At 40.2% G+C, this 25,721-nt stretch overlaps 1 long non-coding RNA gene across 1 annotated transcript in view; it reads right to left on the bottom strand.

Moving 5' to 3' along the window:
* Nucleotides 1-1,433: 1,433 nt before the first annotated feature.
* Nucleotides 1,434-25,721, bottom strand: part of LOC118148845 (uncharacterized) — a 48,776-nt gene continuing 24,488 nt past the window's right edge. The window contains exons 3-4 of the long non-coding RNA XR_004735862.3: nucleotides 6,907-6,974; nucleotides 1,434-5,064 (exon numbers count right to left, since the gene is read on the bottom strand). This is a non-coding gene — a long non-coding RNA (uncharacterized LOC118148845). The remainder of the gene's footprint in view (nucleotides 5,065-6,906; nucleotides 6,975-25,721) is intronic.

Here is a 25,721-nt window from a genome sequence, read left to right as displayed (position 1 = left end):
ACAAAACAAATAGATGCTGGTGAGTATACAGATAAAACATAACTCCTTATTAATTTTATTTCAATAGCTTTTGGGATACAAGTGGTTTTTTGTTACATAAATAAATTACATAGTGGTGAGTTCTGAGATTTTACTGCACCCACCACCTGAGTAGTATACACTGAACCTAATGTGTAGTTTTTTTTATCTCTAGTCTGCCTCCCACACTACCTATTTGGAGTCTCTAAAGTTTATTATATCACTCTGTATGCCTTTGCTTATTCAAAGATTAGCTCCCACTTATAAGTGAGAACATATGGTTTTTGGGTTTCCAGTCCTGTTACTTCACTTAGAATAATAGCCTCTAGCTCCATCCAAGTCACTGTGAAAGACATTATTTCATTCCTTTTAATGGCTGAGTAATATTCCATGGTGTCTATATACCACATTTTCTTTATCCACTCATTAGCTGAGGGGCACTTAGGTTCGTTCTACATCTTTGCAACTGTAAATTGTGCTGCTATAAACATACATATGCTGGTGTCTTCTTCATATAAGGACTTTTTTTAATTTGGGTAGATGCCTAGTAATGAGATTGCTGGATTTAATGGTAGATCTATATTTAGCTCTTTAAGGAATCTCCATACTGTAGAAAGTGTAACTCTTATATATTGCTGGTGTGAATGTAAATTGGTATAGCCATTCTGGAAAACAGTGTAGACATTTTTCAAATAAATTAGTAATAGAAATACCAGAAAATCCAGTAATCCCACTACCAGGTATTTATCCAAAGGAAAAGAAATCAGTATATTAAAGGGAGGCTTGTACCTTCAAGCTTATTGCAGCACTATTCACAATAGCAAAATTATGGAATCAATCCAAGGGTCCACCATTGAATGAATGAATGAATGAATGAATGAATGAATGAATAAAGAAAATGTGGCACATATACACAGTAGAATGCTCTTGGGCCATAAAAAAAAAAAAAAAAAAAAAAAAAGACGAAATCCTGTCATTTGTAGCAACATGTATAAAACTGGAGGTCATTAAGTGAAATAAGCCAGGCATAAAAAGACAGATATCGCATGTTCTCACTATATGTGGGAACTAGAAAAGTTGCTTATGGAGGTAGATGTTAGAATGCTAGTTACCCAGTATTGTGAAGGATGTCTGTGGAGATTTGGGAGTGAGAGCGTGAAGAAAGACAGGTGAATGTGTACAAACATACAGTTAAATGGAAGAACTAAGTTCCAATGTTTGATAGTAGCATGTGGTGACTATAATTTTAAAAATGTATTGTATATTTCAAAACTGCTAGAAGAGAGGACTTTAAATGTTCCCAACACATAGTAATGATAAACAGTCAAAATGACGACTCTAAATACACTGATTTGATCATTATACATTCTATGCATGCAGCAAAATACCACATCTACACCATGAGAAGACTCAAATACTGTATATCAATAAACAATGTTTAATGTTATTAGAGCTAAGCCTTAAAGAATGAGCTTAATTTGAACAGACATTAACAAAGTTCCTATAATTTCAACTCAGAATATTTGTTTTTTAATATTCACCTTTTTACATAAGTAAATCATGTTTATTACAGGAAATGTGAATAATACAGAAATATTGAGATGAAAATAACTTTTTTTAAATTTCACAGACCAGAGTGAACTCAACATTTCCAACAGGTGTTCAGTTTTTGTTTTGGTTTGTTTTGGTTTTTGCATCATTTGCATTAGTAAGATATATATTCACACAATTTTGCCTCAGTGCCCTGGAGATATTTTTATTTCTTTCCTTTTTATTTCCTGGCATCTATTACTGATAATGAGAGTCTGCCTTTTGTCTGACAGTGACTTTTTAAAATAAGCTGTCTCTTCTGCCTGATAACTTTTAGAACTTTCCCATGACACATGAATGTTGGAGTTTCACTACTGTGTGTCTAGGGCAAAATTCCAAATTCTTCCGTTCTTCAGCTTTTCTTTCTTAGCCCTCAACTCTTCTTCTGTCTCTGATGTATTCTGGATGATTTCCTCTGACAATCTTTCCATTTTACTTATTCACTTCTTAACCCTGTGTAGTCTACCGATGAAAGTGTCCTTAATGTTTCCTCCAATCCATACCGATATTTTTCTTTTCTGAAACCAGCTCTTTTTCCCCCAAGTTTTTCTGTCCTCTTCCATTATCTCCATTCTTATGGATTCTATCCTTTTTAAACTTTAAATATTTTCAACACTGTTACATTAAAGTACTTTTCAGCTGATTTCATTACTTTTACTTTCTTGGGCATGAATGCTTTATTTGTTGCACCTGCTGACTTACCGTTCACAGGGGCGTTTTTCAGTGTTTTGTGATATTTTCTCCTCAGCTTATCTTCAATTGAAATTTTCTTCAGTGAGCCCTGGGTTATGAAGCCCTCCTTGGGGGATGTTTTCTAGAGGTTTTTACCCGGGGTCATGTTCACTGGTTCTGGACTTTCTCATTTAGTCTTCAGCTCAGGTTTCCTTTGCCACAGGGCAGTTCTGCTCAGGACCATTGTTTCACTGATAAATCTGATCCCACCCTAGAAAAGAGTCGGCAGCAAACTTTCTGCCATGACTGCACAGTCCACCATTCTAACCCATATATTTGCATGTATCTACATTTTCCATCCTACCTTTTATCCCTTAATGTTTACTTGAGTATTAAACAACTGTCCTTTTACCTGGAGTCTCTGGAACTTTGGGACGTAAAACTAGGATCAGCTAAAATTGTTTGAAAATCTTGTGGTTTCGCATTTTTTCCTGAGGCGAGAGTCCATAGCTTTCATCACATTCACAAAGAGATCTAAGACACAAGAAAGCTTGAAAATAACTATTTTAAACAGTCTTGAATGTCTTCTAAATTCATTTTAGCCCCTGGTATTATATCAAGAGCTACAGATCTAAGTTTTGAGAAATTCCTTCCATGTCTTTTCTACTGTAGGTCAGAGCTGAGAGAAAAATGTTCCAGCTGGTGTGGGTGGTGCCAGCACATGCTTCTCTGAAAAGATTTCTTTATTGGAATTCATGCAGATATATTTTGGGTTTGAGGGAGCTGGGAGAAAATGATGTCTAGACAGTCAGCTCAACCAGTGTGGATGCCTTAATCAAGCAATAGCTAACCAGAACCCTCCCCTTCTCTATGCCCTTCATCCTGTATCCCTAGCCCCGTGAAACCTGAAAGCACAGAAACATTACCAAATAGAGAGAGAGAGTGAGTGAGTGTGTGTGTGTGTGTATGTGTGTGTGTGTGTGTGTGTACATAAAATAGCATCACAAAAAATAATTTCAGGACAAAAAGTATGACTAGAAAGAAAGGAAGTCACTGTCTAATGATAAAAAGCCCAATTTGCCTAGTAGAAATAACAATTTCAAACCTAGTGCACCAAAAAACTGCCTCACAATATAAAAAACAAAACTTGACAGAACTACAAGAACAATTTTGCAAATCCATCATCATAAAGAGGTTTTGACGATTGAACACCGATAAGTGGCATCTGTAATTGTATCTGACCGTAGAACTGCTCACAAATGGAGGTTCAGTAAGGGAATTTTCCCAGAGTCACACACAGCCAGTAGGTGGCCAAACTTTGATTCAAATCCAGGCTCGCCTGACTCCAAAGTCAAAGCACTTTCCAGTAGAGCTTGCTAGCAAGAACTAGGAAAGGGATTGTAAAAGAGATATTATACTTTAATATACATAATTCACTAGGTTGACTATTTTTCCTCTCCTCAGTGGCAGTTAGTTGCTATTTTTCTCCACCTGTTAATTACCCGGGTTTGTGTGGGGGCGGATTTGGCTTCCTGCGCAGCCCAGGCAGGTTGTCACACTGTCAAGGATTCCTCCATTAACAAGCTGTCAGTGTGCTGCCAACAGCCGCCATTTGGTTTGTTCAGAGAGAGGGAGCTCTGGTGTGGAGACTTGGCTCTATCATTTAGAGGAATTAAAAAAAATAAGGCAAGAGGCAGATGTCTTCCAGTCTGCTCTTCCACAACAGATTCGGGGATATGGCGTGGGTTCGCACTGGGAGGAGGAGAGAATGAGGCTTTTAAAATAAGTGTCGAGAAAGAAAATGCTAAGCATAAAGGAATGAAAGGCGAGAACGATGCCCTTAAAAATGCAGTCTTTCCTTTCCTCCAGACTTCCCATGGGACAAGTTTTAAATAACACTAAAAGTGGACTTTTCAAACTCAAACTTTAAAAATGGTTAAAAAGCCATGGTTTAGATTTTTAAAGTGAAAAGTGCCATTTGCCTGCAACCTTTTCAAAGTCACCCTAATGAAATATTGGGAAATTTTTCCAGTCCACAGAGGCACTTTCTGAAGCCTGTGTCCTTTCTGTTAATTAGCACAATTAACCTCTAAGCTGGCAAGCTCCCTCCCTCACCCCACTCACCCCCCCCAACCCAGTTCACCACTAACAGGCCCACAGAAATGTCAGATTTTCAAAGGGCTTCAAATAAATGAATGGCCAAGTCCAGCTTTTGAGCAACTACATTTCGAGCTGGGGGTCTCTATAAAAATCTTTTTTTCCGCACCTGTAGACTCTACTCCTGATTCCTTACTTCCAGCACCTGTGCTCACTGAAATGCACTTGCATTCTCTCCAACCAATAAGATTTCACAACCAGCTCAGCAAAAGACTTGTTTCCAAACATTCTATCAAAGCTGCCTTTGTTGTAAAAGTGAGACTTCACTGCTTAGATTTCAGGAAATTAAGAAATACATCCACCTTTCCATTTCTGCCCCATGTTTTAGTGCACTGTGGGAAATAACATTATCATTCAGGCCCAGTGAATCAGCCAAAATATAGCATTAATTTGTGGTGAGGACTTCAGCTGGTTTAAGAAAAACAGAAAAGCCAATCATCCTGGCCTATACCATCACCAAAGATATGAAAAAATGGTCTCTCAGAAGAGGAGTGGGATGCATAGTTGGAGGTTACACAGACATCATGAGCAATGGGAAAGAGGGAAGAGACGTGAAGATCTCCAAGCATCGGCAGTGATCCAGCAGGATTCATTCCAAGCATCAAAGAGACTCCCCTCAAAAAGAACCTGAAAGGCAAACACACAATTCAAGTTTTCCCCCACATCTCAACTCTAGCTGGGTCCTAACTCACCCCTACTCCCCCACACCCAGGTTTTCTCCCTGAAAACGCCTACTGGATTTTCTCCTATGAGACTTTCAGCTTCAAGCAAAAAAGAAAGCAAGTGTGAGGTTTCAATCAAGCAGTAACCAACGGTGGTTCTCCTTTAGCAGTCAGTGGTAAGAGTCTTAGAAGCAACTTTCAGAAATAGTATTCCAGTGTCTTCTAATCTCAGCTATGTTATAGAACAGAGATTGGAAAACTAAAGCTTATGGGTCATATCTAGTCTGTCACCTAATTGTGTAAATAAAGTTTAATGGAAACACAGTCATACCCATTTGTTTACATTTTGTCTATGACTGCTTCTGTGCCACAACAGCAAAACTAATAGTTATAACAAAGACTATATGGACTAAAAATCCTGAAATATGTGCTGCCCTTTACAGAAAAAACCTCTGAGGTCAAAACACCTACAAATTCTAGATAAAATGCTCAAAATAAATTTTTAAGGGAGGGGGAGATGGCAAGAAAATTAGTCAAAAATGACTCTCAAAAAAAGAAGTCATAAAAAATGAATAAGCACTTAAGCTACTGAATTACCTTGAAGATACAGGACCATCATACAAAGGAACCTGCAATCAGGGACACCCAGAAAATCTGGAACCCTAAAGAGTGACAACCTCATGAGGTGGACTCGCAAAGAACCTATCTCGCAAAGACTGACAATAAGGAAGTTTGCCTCATTTAGTCTTGTTTCTGAGTGAAGGGGAAAGAAATCTCCCCTGAGAATTTATAACCAGTATCCAACCCTCAGGCAAATTTTGAGCTAAAATTCACACTGTCAATGTGACCTAAAAACAACCAAGCCAAAATTAACTTAAGCTAATTGAGATTGGTAGTACGGCTCAGCAAAAGCCAATGCAAGTCCTCTTTGGAGGAATGTACCTTATGTACAAGCCTTAAGAAATTTCAAATTATAATGTGTGATAATAAGGAATATGAGCTAACAATCAGAATTATTTAACACATGAGAAAAATAAGTCACTTGGAGTCATTAAACAAAAAAAATGAATCCTACTAATGACACAGCAATAATAATAAAAACAACTAACACTTGCAGAGGTCACTCTGTTGTGTGCAAGATACTTATCTTAAGAACATCACATTTATAAAACCATTTAATCCTCAAAATAATCCAATGAGTAACAATTACTTTATCCTTATTTGCCAAATGAGAAAAATAAAGCACAGCATCTTCAGATTTTAAGAATGATTAGATTCACATAGAATCTAAAAAATATGTTTGTAATATATTTGAGGAAATAAACATCATCAAAATCATGTCTCAAAATGACCCAGCATATTTGAAAGACTCAAAGAGAACTTATAGAAATGAAAAATGTAATAAATGAAAATAAAAACAAAAGGCAGTCTAAGTCACATATTAGACCCATTTGAAGCATGAATTACTGAACTAAAAATAGTCGCAGAATGACAAGAGAATTACTCAATTGGAAGATAGATGCCAAAGAAACTAAACATAACTTAGCACAGAAATAAAAAGTATAATCAGAGGTGATGAGACCTAAGACATGCCTAATTGGAATTTTAAAAGGAAATAATAGGCTGGTAGATAGAAAATATTTGAAGAGCTAATGGCTTAAGATTTTCCAGAATTGATAAAAGACATAAGTTTTCTAACCATTAATTAGGATAAATAAAAAGAACCCCATGCCAAGACACAATGCGATGAGTCTGCCAAACACCAAGAAACAAGGTCTTTAAAAATCCACAGAGAAAAACACATTACCTCCAGAGTCATGATGCCTAGACTGATGGCTGACTCCCAGCAGTGATGGTGGAATCCATTTCAAAGTACTGAAATAAAAGAGCTGTCAATGATGAATTGTATAACCATCAAGGCAATATTTGTTAAATGCGGGTAAGATAAAGACAGTTACAGACAAACAAAACGTGGATTAGCTTCCAACAGACACTGACTAATGTAATTCCTAAATAATATACTTTAGTAATATTTAGGAATATACTTTAGTAATGTTCTTTAGGAATTACTTTATAATATTTATAATAAAGTATATTGTTTAGAAAAAAGGAAAATAATTTCAAATGGAAGATTAGAGATCTAAAGAGTAGTGACCAAAGAAAATAATTTAAATGAGGATAGATCTAAAAACATTTAATTGTGAAAACAATGATAGCAATGTTCCATTTGTGTATTAAAATGTAAATAAATGCAAAAAAGTTTTAGGTAAAAATGTAGATTCTGGGAGAGTATTTGAGAATTAAATATTTCAAATTTTCTACATTTTTGGGAAAAAGGCAAATATTTTATTTTAGACTTTGTTAAATTACACACATGGTAAAAACTTAAGAGTAACCAATTAAATAAAATAAATGGAATTTTAAAACTCCAAAATAATTCAAAAAAACTAAGGAAATCATGAGGGTGGGGAGAACCTCACTTGATTCAAAGAAAAGAGAAATGTAAAGCTAAACAAATGGAAAGTGTAAAACAAAAGAATGTGAATAAATCCAAATATATCAGTAATTGCTAATGGAAATGGACTAATCCTACCAGTTAAAAGATATAGTCAAACTAGATAAAAATATACCTAAAACATGAGAGCAAAGAAAGGCTGTGAATTAAATGTATAAAAACAATGTATTAAGCAAATATCAGCACATAAAACAGTATCACACAAAATCAGAATTAAGGTAGAAAGCATTATTAGTTATTAAGGAGGTTGCTTCATAATGATTTTTAAAAATTCAATACTCATTCCAAGAAGATGCCACAATTTCAGACTTTTATACACCTAAAAAAATAGGCTCAGAATATAAAACTCAAAATTTGATAGAACTACCCAAAGAATTAGATAATTCCATATCATGAGATTTTAACACACCTCTTCCCATAATTAACAAGTAGGAAACAAAATCAGATAGAGAAGATTAGGACATCATAAATAACAAATATCATCTAATAAACTTATAAAATTGATTTATACATAATACACATTGAAGACATTTATATTAAACTTAGGATTTATATGCTACAGCCCCAAATTGAAGAACATACAGTGTTTTCAAGAATTTCTTGGTTGGCAGCTAAATGGTAAGAGTTCATCTGTTTAAGAAGATGTTGGCAGTAATTGTGGCAGAAAATGATGATGGCTAGAATTAAGATAGTGGAAATGTGGACAAATAGAGGTGAACGACTTTAAAAGAGATTAAGGAAGAATATTTATAGGACTTGGTGACTGATTAAACATTGAATATAAGAGACAGGAGGAGACAAGAAAGAGATTCTGTTTCCAGATTTGAAAAAAAAAAAAATATGTGCAGAATTTTGTTCTATTCTCTGAGCCAGGGAAAAACAGGAGAAATATATTTAGAGTTCCAGGGGTGAATTCCATCTGGGATGTAATAATTTTGGGGTCCAAGAAGCATAGCAAAGATTCAATAGGCAGTTGGTTTTGTAGTCAAAGAATCAGGCTAAATATTTGCTTTGGAGATATTGTTTTACAACATTTGTTGTTAGAATACTGATATTAATTTAAATATTTGGATGGGATAAGAAGACAGGGCACAGCAATCCGTAAGTGGATTGAGAAGGAAACACTAAAATTGAAGAGATAGGTGAAATGGAAGGCTGTATTAGTTATCTACTGCTACATAACAAATACTCTACAACTTAGTGACTTTTATTTGCTCGTACTTTGCAGCTTGGCAATTTGTGCCAGCTTTATTCAGGTGTTTTTTCCACTGATCTCACTTGCAGTGACTCATATGGCTATCGTGGATTGGTGACTCAAATGGGCTGATTAATCTAAAACGGTCTCACTCATCTGGTTATTAGAAAGTCAGAATATCCTGATTCCCTTTCCTGGGACCTTACTAGCAGGTTAGCTCCATGCAGCACATCCACACTAGGGGTTCAGCGTCCCAATTAGTCAGAGGAGGACAAGCCAATTGTGCAAGCGCTGTTTAAGTCCTTGTTTGCATCATGTTTGCTAATTTCTCTAAATCCTATTTGCTAATTTCCTTAAAGCAAATCAGGTGATCATTATCAGATTCAATGGATACAGAAATAAACTCCATTTCTTGACTGAGGATCAACAAAGTTGCATTCTGTAGGGACATGTGCTCATGGGTAAGAAATATTATTAAAGTCATCTTTGCAATCTACTATGGAGATCCAGTGAAGACTACTAAGTTGGGGAGTTGTGTGCAGAAAGCCCAAGAGCATCTTAATACACAATCCAAGGGGAGAGTTTGGAGAATGATGATGCAGTTCCCCATGTCAAATGCTGTCAAAGGGTCAAGTAAGAAAAATCTAAAGAGAAGTCACAGGATTTATTAACAAAGAGATTACTAGTGCTCTTATCAGGAACACTTGGCAAGTGGTAAGGACAGAACCACAGGATTGAGGAGGGAATTGAAAGGGAGTGAATGCAAAGAGCTCATTCAGGAAGCCTAATATTAAAGAAGGAGTTAAGACTACAGCAGTAAGAGAAAGCAGAATGACCAAATAGTCTTGTTCCTCTTTACTATAAGACATACATAAAACTGAGCACTATTAAGAGTTGATAGGAGATGGGCATTTGGGTTGCCCATCAGTGATAGACTGGATAAAGAAAATGTGGCACATATACACCATGGAATACTATGTAGCCATAAAAAAGGATGAGTTAATGTCCTTTGCAGGGAAATGAATGAAGCTGGAAACCATTATTCTCAGAAAATTAACACAGGAACAGAAAACCAAACACCACATGTTCTCACTCATAGTGGGAGTTGAACAATGAGAACACATGGACACAGGAAGGGGAACATCACACAACAGGGTCTGTCAGGGGGTAAGGGCTGGGGGAGGGATAGCATTGGGAGAAATACCTAATGTAGATGACAGGTTGATGGGTGCAGCAAACCACCATGGCATGTGTCTACTTATGTAACAAACCTGCATGCTCTGCGCATTTATCCCAGAACTTAAAGTATAATTTTTTTTAAAAAAGAGTTAATAAGAAAGGTCAAAGGAGAGGAATATCAGATGCGGCCACAGGAAAGAAAGAAGTAAATACGATGAAGATTGACCTTTAGACCTTTCTGTAACAAGAAGGTGAAAGCTATCAGACATGTAAGGTGACTAAAAGCAAAGAAAGATGTGAGTGCACACCCACTTTCACACTGTCATGTGCAAGGGCCCAGTGTGTGGCTTTTCCCCACAAGTTACAGCACAAATAGACTTTAGTTGATAGACCATAAGTTTGGAATAAAAGCAAGCCCGACCTTAACATGCATTAACTGAGCAGCCTGGTGAACATAACTGAACATTTCTATGTTTCAATCCATGCATAGAATCATAACAGACCCACACTGTTTGTGAAAATTATATGTGAGAACATATCTGAAGATAACATACAACTTCAGTTTTCTCCTCCCCAAGACAGCTCCAGATCACCAAATGGGTTGCATAGCATTAGGCAAATTATGGCACCTTTCTGAGTTGTTGTTTTTCCATCTACAGACGTGCATACTGACAAATGGGCTTTCCAGGCTCTTTCCAACATTGATGTTTTAGATATCTTCAGGTCTCAGGAATGGCTTCAGCCTATAACCTAGCAGGCATTTGGAAGAACAAGTTTATATGATGGCAGAGAAAAGGCTCAGAGTGGACATCTGGAAGCTCCTGGAAACCACGAACAATGCTGTTCAGGCTTTGTATAAAGAGGCAAGAATCTCAGCACCTGGTGAACAAAGAAGCCTATGTGGTAACTTGATGGCAACCTTACTGAGTGAAGCACTTTTCTAGAAATTTTACAATCCTTGTCTGGAGCTAGCAACCTGACAGCTATCAAAACTCATGCCTCTCCTCATTCAGTAAATATTTGCTAAATGCATATTATGAGTGAAGCACTCCGCTAGACATTCAGGGTATAATAGTGATCAAAGGCATCATTTTGAGCGACTAATATTCTAGTAAAATCCATGTTATATGGTAGTACATGCTATAGAAAAAAAATAAAGCCGGGAAAGAGAGAGGGGGCTGGTGGATGGATGCAGGTGTTGCTTTCAATAAAACTGTTAGAGAAAGTTTCACTGAGAAGATAAGGCTTAAGTAGGGACCTAAGAATGATGAAGGCAACAGTCATGTGGACGTTTGGAGATCACACCAAGCAGAGGAAACAGTAAGTGTCAAGGCAGGAATGTCTCAGGTATGTCCAAGCCCAAATTCAGGAACAACACTTGTCATGGCCACAATGCACAGCATCACAACATTATGAGACTCCTCTCTAGGTATCTGCATAGAGCTCAGTTGATATAATAAGTATTAAAAATCCAATAGATTCAGGCTTCCACAACTCTGACCCCTGCTGTCCCCTTGCTACACATAGCCATGGGTTACTTGCAATGCACTGAGATTTATCAAAAGTTCACATAGCCTCCAGATATGGTTTCCTCAGCAACCATACTTTTCTTCTTCTTGTATTAGTTTCCTTTTCTTTTTACAGGATGAAGCTATTAGTTGGGAAATCTATTTTTTTCTGCTGTAAGCCCTTTTCCTATTGACATTATCCAAAACAGGCTTTAAGATTAAAGCTTTTTTCCTTGGAAAATAAATTCCACAACTCAGCATAGCCATCCAATCACCAGGATGATTTATTCCCACATAGCAATGACCCCTAACTGGCAGTTTCTCACTCACATTCTTTCTTATGCCCCCAATTTTATTTCGCTTCTATGTGATAAATTTCAGGCAATCTGGAGCCAAAAAGAAGCAAATTTTGAGATAAGGATGGAAAGGTGTTAAAAAGCATTTAGTAGGAGCCCAGGGGTGTCTATTTAAGATGTTGATGTTCTGTTATCCACCTGATATAATTGAGAAGCTGAGAAGCTGGAGTGGTGAATTTCATTCCGTGGCTCTTCTACAATTTTCAAAGCCTTTTCATAATCCTTAATTTACTGTCACATTGTTCCGTCCTTCACTGTTGACCTCCTAATTGCTAAATTCCATGGACATTCTGGGTTTACACTAACCTTGACCTCCCTTCAGCATTTGAAGCTCTTGACACACTTGCTGCTATGTCCGCAGCAATGTGATTCTATCCAGTTTCTTCCCATCACTTTCTTTACTTGACCTCATTAGTAGGTATCTCGGTGTTTCCCTGAGTTCTGGCCCAGCCCTCTTTACTGTGAGACATCCGAATCCTCTTAAGTTCCATGCCATGCCTATGCCAAGGATTCCCAAACATAGCCTCTAGTCCCAATCACTTATTCTCCACTCATCTGGCTCTGAGTTTTCAGTTGTCAGTAGGACCTGGGGGGTTCTCATAGGTGTCACAAACTCAGCAAGTCAATAACCAAATTGTTTGTATCCAGTGCCTTTGCAGATGATGATCTGTATTGACTTTCTCTCATCCCCACTGTGGCTCCAACTAGTCAGTTTCCACAACCCATACCCTATTCAGACTTTCACTCAGACATTGTGCTCTCTGTGATCCTTTGCAAAACAATAATCCATTTCTCCTTTATACTTCTGCTGCAATGAACATGTATCACTGCATATACACACTATGCTGTTATTTCTTGCACTAGTCTTTTTAAAGTCATCAATGGTTTTGTCAATCTGTATTTCCTCAGTGTTTAGAACTGCAGCCAATAAATGCATATTCAATAATAAAAGGAAGCAGGGGAGGAAGAAAGGAAGGAAGGAAGGAAGGAAGGGAGGGAGGGAGGGAGGGAGGGAGGGAGGGAGGGAGGGAGGGTTGACAGGAAAGAGGGAGAAAGAGAAAGAAAGGAGAATGTCTTAATTTTTGTTGCTTCTAACAGAATACCTTAAACTGGGTAGTTCATAAAGAAACAAAATGTATTTCTTACAGGGCTGGAGGCTGGGAAGTCCAAGGTCAAAGAGGCACATCTGGTGACAGCCTTCTTGTTGGTTGGGACCCTATAGAGTCCCCAGGTGATGAACAGCATCACATGGCATGAGAGTCGAGTGTGCTAATATGCTAGATCAGGTCTCCCTCCTCTTCTAAAACCACTAAGGCCACTCTAATGATAAAACCATCAATGCATTTATTCATCATCCATGAATGAATTAAACCATTCACAAGGGTTCTACCCCAATCACTTCTTAAAGGCCCCCAGCTTTTAATACTGCCATGTTGGAGATTTTCAATGTGAGTTTCTGAGGGGACAAACATTCAAACCACAGCAGGAGTTCTCAAAACACATCTTAATTTATATATAGGAAAAAACAGATTCAGGGAAATTTTAAAACTAGCCCAAATCCCCATAGCTAGAAACTGCAGTTCCGACACTCAGAGGCAGCCTTCTGATTTCAAATGACCAGCACTTTCCTCCTACACGACAGGAGACTCAGCTGCCACTTTTTCTTCTGTTTTGCTAGAAAATAGCATGAGCATTTTTAAAAAAGATAAACCAGGAAGGATAATTCTTTTGGCCTACAACTGGGAAAGGACTTTTCACCCAGCCTTTCCTTGTGCTTCTGCAACTTAAGAGAGAAAACGTACATTGATCTCAGCAGTCAGCAGGAAGTCATCAAAGCATTTCTCAGACAAATCCTACAGGATTGAAGGTGTCCAGACACATCTAACTCCATAATTGTTTCATAGTGTACAATCCCAGGTGAACAAGTTGGGGAATGAAAGATTGTGAGCATGGCTCAGCACTGCCATCCCTGTCTCTGGCATTGCAGCTGCACGGCTTTCAGAGCCTTCGAGCCCCTTGATCCTGCGCCCTGTGGAAGCACTTCATCCCGTGCCAGTCAAACGGCTAGATCCAGTGGGCAAAATGAATACACTGACCATTTCTGTCCACTAGAGTTTCCTTGATAATGAGTGATCACAGGAGGATGAGGATGGGAAGAAGAGAAGGGCCCAGTGCTGTCCTCACTCCTCACCAGGCTGCTTGGTCCTGGCCTGCTTCAGTGCGCACAATGTGTCAAGTGAAACATTGGCCAGGAGTCCTGACAAACTCAACCTTTTGCTGCTCAGAGTCCAGATTGGGGTCCTTACTTCCTCATTGGCAAGAAATAGGTACAAGGGAAAGAAGGGTAGCCGCACAGCAGGGTGACTGCCAGAGCGCAAAGCCTTCTTTGGAGCTCAGTGATGAGTGAGCTTCTCACTCCCACCAGGCTCCTCCAGTTATGAAAATTTGCCTCAGTTTGGAGGTTGTGGCAGCAGTGAAGGTACACAGCTCAGCTCTCTCACTTTGGGAAAGGGCTTGCCTTTCAGCTGCAAGGACTGCAGTTATCTGATGGCCTCCAGCTGTCAAGTCCTCTGATTTCACCTCAGTTTCAAGGATGGCTGCACTCTTCCAGGGCAGCCCCAGGCATGGCAGGTGTTCGAGGACTTGAACATGTCAGTGCTATGCAGGACTCCTCCAGTGGATAATCCTTGCCCTGGGGCTATGTTGGGGTTTATCAAGACTTTATGAGATCATCACTAGTCAGAGTCTCTCTTTCTCCTCCACACTGTCACAGGCTTTGCACTCCAACCCCAATAAGGCTTTTGCACTCCTACCTCTGTATCAGCACCTGCTTCCAGAAGAATCCAAATGACACAGTGATCTCTCCTGGGCTCCTGTGATGTATCTGTGCTCCCCAGTGATGTTTACTCTTCTTTTGCTACTTGGTGATATTTTTACTCTCGTTATCTAATGATATTTTTACTCTGTCTATTACTATGCATTCATCAGTTGGAGGTGGAGGGTGGCATAACTGGGGAAAGAAGACATCATTTTCAAATGCAACATTAACTTTGTGCAGTAAAAGAGAAACAATTTCACTGAGGATAATTGCTCGGCTAACATTGTAACCTCAACACCCATTGCATGGCTTCTAGTTGCATGCACCTGCGGACACAGGCCTGAGCTCCAAAGGACTGTCCTTGTCCTGCTGCCACTTTAAAATGTTCTAATTGTCAACTCTTCTGGCTTCCTCTAGGCATTCAAATACTGATTCTTAAAGTGACAAATTATTGACACAAACAAAAAATATTAAATATAAAGACAAATTTGAGATTTTTCCCTTCCAAACTGTAGTCTATTTTTGCCTCCTTAATCTTTTCACTAGCTGGGTAGAGGCTTTCAGTTCACAGCACATTCCCCTGAGGGGAAATAAGAGAGGAGAACTACTGTGGTGGTGGGAGGGGACATTAGAAAGTTGAAGAGAAGAAGGAGGATGGAAAGTGTCCTATGGATTAATTCATAATTCATCTTGTAATGGATGCTGTTGAGATTCCTCCCTGCATCCTTTCCCAGGCCAATGCACCCATTCCCAGCTGATGTGGGTACTGGCTGCTTGTGACTCACTGACCCTTGCTCCCTCCTCTGAAGAAATTCCATAGGCTGATCTACAGCTGACTTACCACCACCCTGGGCTACAATCGTGACTTATTGAGATGGAAGTTGAATAACTGGCCCTCACTCCTAAGGAAGTTTTTTCCTTCAGGCCAGTTCTTTTTCTTCAGGCTCCTAAAAAAATGTCTCTACAAAATAATCACTGTGGTAGTGGCCGTGCTATTTGCAAAGTTGGTAAGAAATTGGTATTGAGGGCTGGGCACGGTGTCTCAAGCCTGTAATCCCAGCACTTTGGGAGGCCGAGGCGGGTGGATCACAAGGTCAGGAGATCGAGACCATCCTGGTCAACATGGTGAAACCCCGTCTCTACTAAAAAATATACAAAAAATTAGCTGGGCATGGTGGTGCGTGCCTGTAATCCCAGCTATTCAGGAGGCTGAGGCAGGAGAATTGCCTGAACCCAGAAGGCGGAGGCTGCAGTGAGCCGAGATCGCACCATTGCACTCCAGCCTGGGTAACAAGCGCGAAACTCCGTCTCAAGAAAAAAAAAGGAATTGGTATTGAGTTTGCCTTAATTCACAGTAGAAAAAAAGGTTAATTTATTAATCTATCCATTTACCCTACAGTCATTTAGGGTGTACTCTCTACATAGCTCTGTGCTATGTTGATGTCAACATTGTGGCCTAAAAACTTAATGGCTAAAAATAATGATAACCTTTATTTTTCTCATGAATCTGAATTTGGGCAGAGACGTCAAGGATAACTCAGCTCTGCTCCACATGACATTAGCTGGAGCAGCTCAAAGGCTGGGGACATTCTCATCCTTTCAATGTGGCAGCTGATGCTGACTGGTGACTGAGCCCTCCACTGTGACTGAAACCACCACACACAGCTTTTCACATGACTGTTAGGCTTTCTTACAGCTTGCTGGCAGGGTGCCCCAAGAGGACCAGGCAGAATTTGTATCACCACTTATGACAGCCTCAAAGTCTCATAGCATCCTTTCCACTACAGTCACTAGCCTAACCAGATTCAAAGAAAAAAACTGCTCAGTGGAGGCGTGTCCATGTCACACTGTAAAAGATCATTTGGAATGGGAGATACATATATATATATATGTAGAGAGAGAGAGAAACACACACACATATGCAGCCAATTTTAGAAAATACAATCTTCAACAAAAATATAAGAGGTACACCCAAAGCCAGTTGACCTTTATAGCCACTGTCACAGGGTCAGGTGAGTATAAGCCAGAAAGCAAGAGTGTGTGAGCCCAGGGAATTATGGTACCAGTATGCCCAGCCTTCCTAGACTAGAGCAGAAGGCCAAAGGATTATCATTTTCACAACATCCCTGAAAACACAGTACCCACTGGCTATGTCCATCAGATGCTATTTTCTCTCTGCTTCTCCAATCATGGCAGAAACTGCTGTAGCCAGGTGAGTTCATTTTATGGTTGACTCCCTTTTTTTAGAGTAAAGGAAAAATACCAGGTGAAATTAAATTTAATTAAGGATTCTTGAACAGATAGAAACATGGAAAAGGAAATTGAAAACCCTTGCAATATCTTATTATCGAGAAGTAGTTGAAGCTATGCATTCCTCTAATGTCCAGGATCGCCAAAAGTAGTACTTGTTTTCATTAACCCTCATGTTTCTTTACTGAGCATATTTCTCTAAAGAAATGAGAGCCACAAGAAACAATTTGGTCTGTTGTCTATGTCATAGGCAGGGGACAGAGAAAATAAACTACAAAGAACATGATCTTCAATGCCAGCAAAGCTGTGTCCAAATCCTAGTTTTACTGTGTATTAATTTTATAACCCTGGGCAACTTGTTTAAACTATTTGAGCCACATGCAGCAAATATTTGTTGAGTTTCCATGCAAGCCAAGCAATGTTTTAGGTCCTGAAGACAAAACAAAACAAACAAATAACATCAAAACATAAAGTCCCTGCTTTCATGGAGCATGCATTTCAGAGGGAGAATAAGCAAAAAGCAACTTATGTCAGTGGTGATAAGTGCTATGCAGAAAAAAAAGGTAGGGAAAAACAAAGTATGAAGAGAGTGGAGTAAAATTGGACCAGTAAGACCTCTCTTATGAGAACCTGGAGGGCGGGAGGGAGAGAGCCACATAGATGTCTGAGGAAATAATACACCATAAAGAGGAAACAGATGCAAAAGGTCTTGGAACAGTGAGTGTTTAAGGAACAGTGACAAGAAACCCCAAGGAAGTCAAAGTGACAAAAGTAGAATGGAAGGAAAAGATGGAAGAGGAGATGGAGAAAGAGAAATGCATGTAGCCAGATCATGGAAGATTTCATAGACCACAATAAGGATGGCAGGTTTACTGCAAAGAGTGGCAAGCCACTTAATGCCATTGGGCAGAGAAGTAATATGATCGGACCTCAATGTTTTTCATGGATCACTTTGGCCACTAGGCGGAGAATAGGGATTCCAAGGCGGAAGTAGGGATGTCAGTTAGGAAACTATAAAAGCAGTCCAAGTGAGAATGTTGTGGCTTGGATTAAGAGGCAAGTAGGGAAATACGAAGTGGTTTTATCCTGGTTATATTCTGAAGATAAGAGCCAGGTGAATGTGCTGATGGAAGAGAAATAATAATATAAATAAGAGAAGGGTGGTGTGAGAATAAAACAAGTAATTTGGGACGTACCTCGCATGCTGCCATTTTTTCAGAGAATATGATTTGCCAGCCCACCTCTTGCCCTACACTCCTACATTTCTTACAAGTAAAGCAAAATCCCTGAGAACTCACATGATATGCTGGAATGGTAGGAGGGAAGAGAGGGGAGAGGAAGTCCCAACTTTAGGGAGCACAGAAACGGCTGCCTTCCTTCCTCCCAGGTTGCCAAAATTCACTCCACCCTGGAGTGCCCTAGCTAAGAGGAAACTAGAAATCCTACATAGGTCAGCTAGAAAATTTAGAAGTGTTCTTTCCACCTCAGCCCTTTGCATACACCACTTTCTCCCTCTTAGATACTGCTTGGCTTTGATTCTGCATCTGGGAGCGGCTACTGATCCTGTAGGAGTCCACTTGTAATTAGAGAGTAATTTTCAGGATTCCTACCCCCACATCGTCCCGCTTCCTTCTATGTCAGATACTGCCTCTGTCACTTCCCCATCATGCAGAAGCTTGCCATTACTTCACACTTTGCCACACTGGGACCGTGGCAGGATAGAAAATCAATCCACATTACTTTTTTTGTCTACAAAGACAATGTTGTTTCTTCATTGTTCTGTAACTGGTATGTTCTTCCTCACAAGCATCCCCCAGGTGAGCAGAATGAGAAAACTACATTTAGTTTAAGCTGTGATTCTTGGATCTGATTCTAAATGTAAAGACTGTTGAATTAAGCTAAATGCTCAGAGCTCCTCAGTCTCTGCCATGTCTAAATCTACAGCTTCTGTAGGGTCACCTTGCCTCTCCCTACAGGCAAGTGGCTGTCCCCACGGCAAGTCACTGCTCTCAGCATACCCCCTCTCCATCCCATCTATGGCTCTGGCCATTAGATTCCTTTAGCCCCATTTCCAATCTCCCTACCTCTTTCCACATCTGCCAGAACTAGACAGTGGATTTTCCTCCCTGTCTTTTCTGAATTTGCAGAGATTTCCCATGCACAAAATTCTATGACCAAGTCTCTTGAGATTTCTGAAGCGCTTCTCATAGGCTCTATTTCATCCTCCTGAGTATATTATCAGGTGGGTGGGCTGTGGGGAAGGGAATCTAGGATCCTTGATTGACACAGTGCCCTCTGACTCTCTTCTGGCTTAAGCTGTGAAGAAGCAGCACCAGGCTATGCCCCGGAGTGTATTTCCTCAGTGGAGGTCAGTCCCACCCCAAGATCCAGCCAGAAGCTACATCTCTGGCTGATGTGATTGGCCTGTTTCTTCAAGAGCTGGAGGTAGTGTTCCTCCCTTGGACTCTCTCTGATGCCTCTCAGAGATCGTCCAAGTCTCTGCCATGTCTAAATCCACACTTGCTATAGGGCCACCTTCCCTTTCCCCAAAGGCAAGTGGCTGTCCCCATGGCAAGCCCCTCTTCTTGGCATTTCCCACCTCCATTCCTGAGTTCTTCTCCTGCCACTGGGGAACTAAAGGTAATTCAGGGATGCCAATTCCATCCCCATCCACAGCTCTGGCCATTTGATTCCTCTAACCCCAGTTACATCTCCCTTCTTCTTCTCACATCTGCTAGAACTAAAAAGAGTGAATTTCCCTCCCTATCTCTTCTGGATTTGCAGTGACCTCCCATGCACAAAATGTTATGACTTAGTCCACCAGACCTACTTCTGCTATGTTAAATGGGAACTAAAATAATTTAGAACATTTTCTATCTCAATGAAGACTATCCTTCAAGCCTGTGTCTGTCATCTACTATCACAATAATGCTGCATAACAAACAAGCACAAAACCTTAGAGTACTCTAAATGAGCAATTATTTCACTCATGTATCTGGCTGTTGACTGGGGTCAGCTGACTGAGGCTGGTTTCCACTGAGGTCGTTCAGCTGGAGTGATTCCGTCCATTTGTTTCTCTTCTCTCCCCCGTGACAAGCAAGATAACTCAGACACATTATTCTCAAAGTGGCAATAGAATACAGGAAGAAGCCCAAATGAGCAAGCGTCTTTCCAGCCTCTGCTGGCCACAGGTCTGCTGATACTGCTTTGGCCAAAGCAAGCCACATGGAGTAGTGAAATATGCTCCCCTCAAGCTAGAGACCACTTTAAATTATGCAGGTAAGGTTGTTTCTGATGAGGGAGTAAAAAGCAAGTACAGGAACATGGACACCTGGTATACTATTCTACAATGACTCTTCCCGAGTTCCATACCTCCACTAGGAGACTGATGATTATCTTGGACCAGCTTGACTTATTACCCCTGTTACAGAATTAATCTATTCATCAGTTTCTCACCACAGAGCTGTGACCCCTCTTAAGGTCAGGGGCTATGTTTTATTAATCTTTGTCAGTCCTGAGTGCCTCGATATAGTATCTGTAATGGATACCACGGTTGACTCCTGTTCATAGAGTCCACCCTTCCCTGTTGCCTGGCAGTCATATGCTTTGGAAGACTTTGAGCACACTTTCAGTTTTAGGCATAGATACTGTATTAGTCCATTTTCACACTGCTGATAAAGACATAGCTGAGACTGGGAAGAAAAAGAGGTTTAAATGTACTTATATTTCCACATGGCTGGTGAGACCTCAGAATCATGGTGGGAGGTAAAAGGCACTTATTACATGGTGACAACAAGAGAAAAAATGAGAAAGATGCAAAACGGAAACACCTGATACAACCATCAGATCTCACAAGACTTATTCACTACAACAGGAACAGTATGGGGTAAACTTCCCCCATGTTTCAAATTATCTCCCACTGTGTCCCTCCTCAAATGTGGGAATTATGGGCGTACAATTCAAAATGAGATTTGGGTGGGGACACAGAGTCAAACGATAGCGTTCTGCCCCTGGCCCCTCCCAAATCACATGTCCTCACATTTCAAAACCAATCATGCCTTCCCAACACTCCCCAAAGTCTTAACTCATTTCAGTATTAACCCAAAAGTCCACAGTCCAAAGTCTCATCTGAGACAAGGCAAATTTCTTCTGCCTATAAGCCTGTAAAATTAAAAGCAAACTAGTTACTTCCTAGACATAATGGGGGTACAGTCATTTAAAATGGGAGAAATTAGCCAAAACAAAGGGGTTATAGGGGCTTTGCAAGTCCAAAATCCAGCAGGGCATTCAAATCTTAAAGCTCCAGGGGGTTGTGATTAAAATGGCACTGTAGGAGCAGCTCAGGATTGCAGCTACCAATGAAAATGCAGAGGGTGAGTGGATGCCGCATTCCAGACGGATCTTTATTGCCCTCAGCCCAGGAGATTCCCAGGTGGAGGAGCCCCATGGGTTGCCAGCGCGGCTGTTTTGGCCAGTGAAGCTATTTCAGCTGGCGTAGCTGTTTCAGCCGGCGCTGCAGTGCAGCGGCTCTCCATACAAAATACACTGGTCTGGTTGCCCTGTTAAACTGGCAATTGGAGATCCAGCAAGGCAGATTAGCCCATTCATCTGATTAAACAGGACTGAAACATAAAGCCAGGCCAAGAGATTCCTGGGCAGCGATGTTATTTCAGCCAGCGCAGTGGGTCACCACATGGGAAATCACACAGATCCCGGCACCCTTTCATCAGGCGACTGGAACAACTGGGAGAGAGTCAACTGTTCAACTTTTAAAAAAAAAAGGGCTCTGAGGCAGGGAGCCAGGTGATCAGGCTCGGTGGGTCACACACCCACAAAAACATACAAATAAAAAAAAAACAGCAATTGGAAATGCTCGGGGTTGAGAGTTTCATGGCAAGCACAGCTAAAACCAGGATGGCCCAGCTCTGTGGGGGATGGACGTCCACCATTACCGAGGCACTCCACCCCTATGGAGGTAGTCTGCCATTGCTGACACAGCCCGCCATTGCCAAGGCAACCTGCCATAACAAAGAGAGTCCGGCATTACAGAGGTGAGCCAACATTGCCGAAGCAGTTCTAACCACACCCATACAAACAGAACAGCAGGAAAATACACATGGCAGCAGGGTGGAGCCAGCAGCAGGGTGGAACCCACAAAGCCTCTGCAAAGCTTCAGCAAAGCCTCTGCAGGCAGTGACTAGGCTGCCTCCTTGCTGGGCAGGACAGCCCTGAAAAAAAAAAAGGCAGCAACACAACAGATACTCATAAATAAAGCCCGAACTCCCCGGGACAGAGCACCTGGGGAAAAAAACAGGGTTTATGAGTTCTGCTGCAGCAGACTTAAATGTACCTGCCTAGCTGCTCTGAATGAACAACGGAGCTCACAGCTCAGCACTTGAGCTCCTATAAACAACAGACTGTCTCCTCAAGGAGTTCCCTGACCCCGGTATATCCAAAGAGTCACCTCACAAAGGACTGATCAGACTGACGTTTGGCGGGCATCATTCTGGGAAAAAAATAGCAGAAGGAGAAACTCGTAGCAACCCTTACTGTTCTGCAGCTGCTGCAGGTGACCCCCAGGCAAGCAGGGCCTGGAGTGGACCTCTGGACATCCACTCAGAGATCCAATCTGAAAATCAGCAACTATACAGATGACAGGTGGATAAATACACAAAGATGGGAAGAAACCAGCACAAAAAGTAGAAAAACACCTGAAACCAGAACACCTCACCTTCTACAAGGAATCACAACTCCTCACCAGCAAGGGAACAAAGCTGGACGGAGAATGAGTGTGATGAAATGACAGAATCAGACTTCAGTTGGTGGGTAATGAGAAACTTCTGTGAGCTAAAAGAACATGTTCTAACTCAATGCAAAGAAACTAAGAACCTTGAAAAAAGATGTGATGATATGATAACAAGAATGGACAACTTAGAGAGAAATATGAGTGAATTGTTGAAGCTGAAAAACACAACACGAGAAATTCATGAAGCATGCACAAGTTTCAAAAACGGAATTGACCAAGCAGAAGAAAGGATATCAGAGGTCGAAGATCAACTCAGTGAAATAAAATGAGAAGTCAAGATTAGAAAAAAAAGCACAAAAAGGGATGAGCAAAGTCTCCAAGAAATGTGGGACTATGTGAAGAGACCTAATCTACATTTGATAGGTGTACCTGAATGTGACAAACAGAATGAATCCAAGCTGGAAAATACTCTTCAGGATATTATCCAGGACCACTTCCCCAACCTAGCAAGGCAAGCCAATATTCAAGTCCAGGAAATACAGAGAACCACCACAAAGATATTCCTCAAGAAGAGCAACCCCAAGGCACATAATCATCAGATTGACCAGGGTTGAAATGAAGGAGAAAATGCTAAGGGCAGCCAGAGAGAAAGGTCGGGTCACCCTCAAAGGGAAACCCATCAGACTCACAGCAGATCTCTCAGCAGAAACCCTACAAGCCAGAAGAGAGTGGGGGCCAATATTCAACATCTTTAAAGAAAAGAACTTTCAACCCAGAATTTCATATCGAGCCAAACTAAGCTTCATAAGTGAAGGAAAAATAAAATCCTTTGTGAACAAACAAGTACTCAGAGACTATGTCACCACCAGACCTGCTTTACAAGAGCTCCTGAAAGAGGCACTACACATAGAAAGGAACAACCAGTATCAGCCACTCCAAAAACACACTAAATGCTAAAGAGCATCACCAAAATAAAGAAACTGCATCAACTAATGAGCAAAACAGCCAGCTACAAACAAAATGGCAGTATCAAATTCACATATAACAATATTAATCCTAAATGTAAATGGGCTAAATGCACCAATCAAAAGACACAGACTGGCAAATTGGATAAAAAGCCAAAACCTATCAGTGTGCTTTATCCAGGAAACCCATCTCACATGCAAGGACACACAAAGGCTCAAAATAAAGGGATGGAGGAAGATTTACCAAGCAAATGGAGAGCAAAAAAAAAAGCAGGAGTTGCAATTCTCCTCTCTGATAAAATAGACTTTAAAGCAACAAAGATCAAAAGAGACAAGGAAGGACATTACATAACAGTAAAAGGACCGATACAACAAGAAGAGCTAATGATCGTAAATATATATGGACCCAATACAGGAGAACCCAGATACATAAGGCAAGTTCTTAATGACTTACAAAGAGACTTAGACTCCCACATAATAATAGTGGGAGACTTTAACACTCCACTGTCAATATTAGACAGATCAACCAGACAGAAAATTAACAAGGATATCCAGGACTTGAACTCAGACCTGGAACAAGCAAACCTGATAGATATTTACAGAACGCTCCACCCCAAATCCACAGAATATACATTCTTCTCAGCACCATATCACACCTACTCAAATACTGACCACATAATTGGAAGTAAAGCACTCCTCAGCAAATGCAAAAGAACTGAAATAATAATAAACAGTCTCTCAGACCACAGTGCAAACAAGTTAGAACTCAGAATTCAGAAACTAACTCAGAACCGCACAGCTTCATGGAAACTGAACAACTGGCTCTTGAATGTTGACTGGATAAACAATGAAATGAAGGCAGAAATAAAGAAGTTTTTTGAAACCAACAAGAATGAAGACACAACATACCAGAATCTCTGGGACACATTTAAAGCAGTCTCTAGAAGAAAATATATAGCAATAAGTGCTCATATGAGAAGAGTAGAGAGATCCAAAATTGACACCCTATCATCAAAATTGAAAGAGCTAGAGGAGCAAGATTAAAAAAAAAAACTCAAAACCTAGCAGAAGACAAGAAATAACTAAGATCAGAGCAGAACTGAAGGAGAGAGAGACATGAAAAACCCTTCAAAAAATCAAGAAATCCAAGAGCTGGCTTTTTGAAAAGATCAACAAAATAGACAGACCACTAGCCAGATTTATAAAAAAGAAAAGAGAGAATAACCAAATAGATGCAATAAAAAATGATAAAGGGGAAATCACCACAGATTCCACAGAAATTCAAACCATCATCAGAGAATATTACAAACAACTCTATGCACATAAACTAATAAACCTGGAAGAAATTGATAAATTCCTGGACACTTGCCTCCTCCCAAGCCTAAACCAGGATGAAGTCAAAACTATGAATAGACCAATAACAAGAACTGAAGTGGAGGCAGCAATTAAGAGCCTACCACACAACAAAAAGCCCAGATCCAGATGGGTTCACAGCCGAATTCTACCAGACACACAAAGAGGAACTGTTACCATTCCTTCTGAAACTATTCCAAATAATCCAAAAAGAGGGAATCCTTCCCAAATCATTTTATGAGACCAACATCATCCTGATACCAAAACCCAGCAAAGACTCAACAAGAAAAGAAAACTTCAGGCCAATATCCATGATGAACATAGATGTAAAAATCTTCAATAAAAGACTGGCAAGCCGATTGCAACAGCACATCAAAAGGCTTATCCACCATGATCAAGTAGGATTCATCCCAGGGATGCAAGGCTGGTTCAATATACACAAGTCTATAAACATAATTCACCACATAAACAGAACCAAAAACAAAAACCACATGATTATCTCAATTGACGCACAGAAGGCCTTTGACAAAATTCAACAGCCCTTTATGCTAAAAACCCTCAATCAACTCGGTATTGTTGGAACGTATCTCAAAATAATAAAAGCTATTTATGACAAACCAACAGCCAATAGCATACCGAATGGGCAAAAACTGGAAGCATTCCCTTTGAAATCTGACACTAGACAAGGATGCCCTCTCTCATCACTCCTATTCAATATAGTACTGGAAGTTCTAGCC

The sequence above is a fragment of the Callithrix jacchus genome, chromosome 17 (assembly GCF_049354715.1).
Source record: "Callithrix jacchus isolate 240 chromosome 17, calJac240_pri, whole genome shotgun sequence".
Taxonomy (NCBI): domain Eukaryota; kingdom Metazoa; phylum Chordata; class Mammalia; order Primates; family Cebidae; genus Callithrix; species Callithrix jacchus.
The sequence above is the reverse complement of the archived record's forward strand: the minus strand, read 5'-3'. Positions and strand labels throughout refer to the sequence as shown.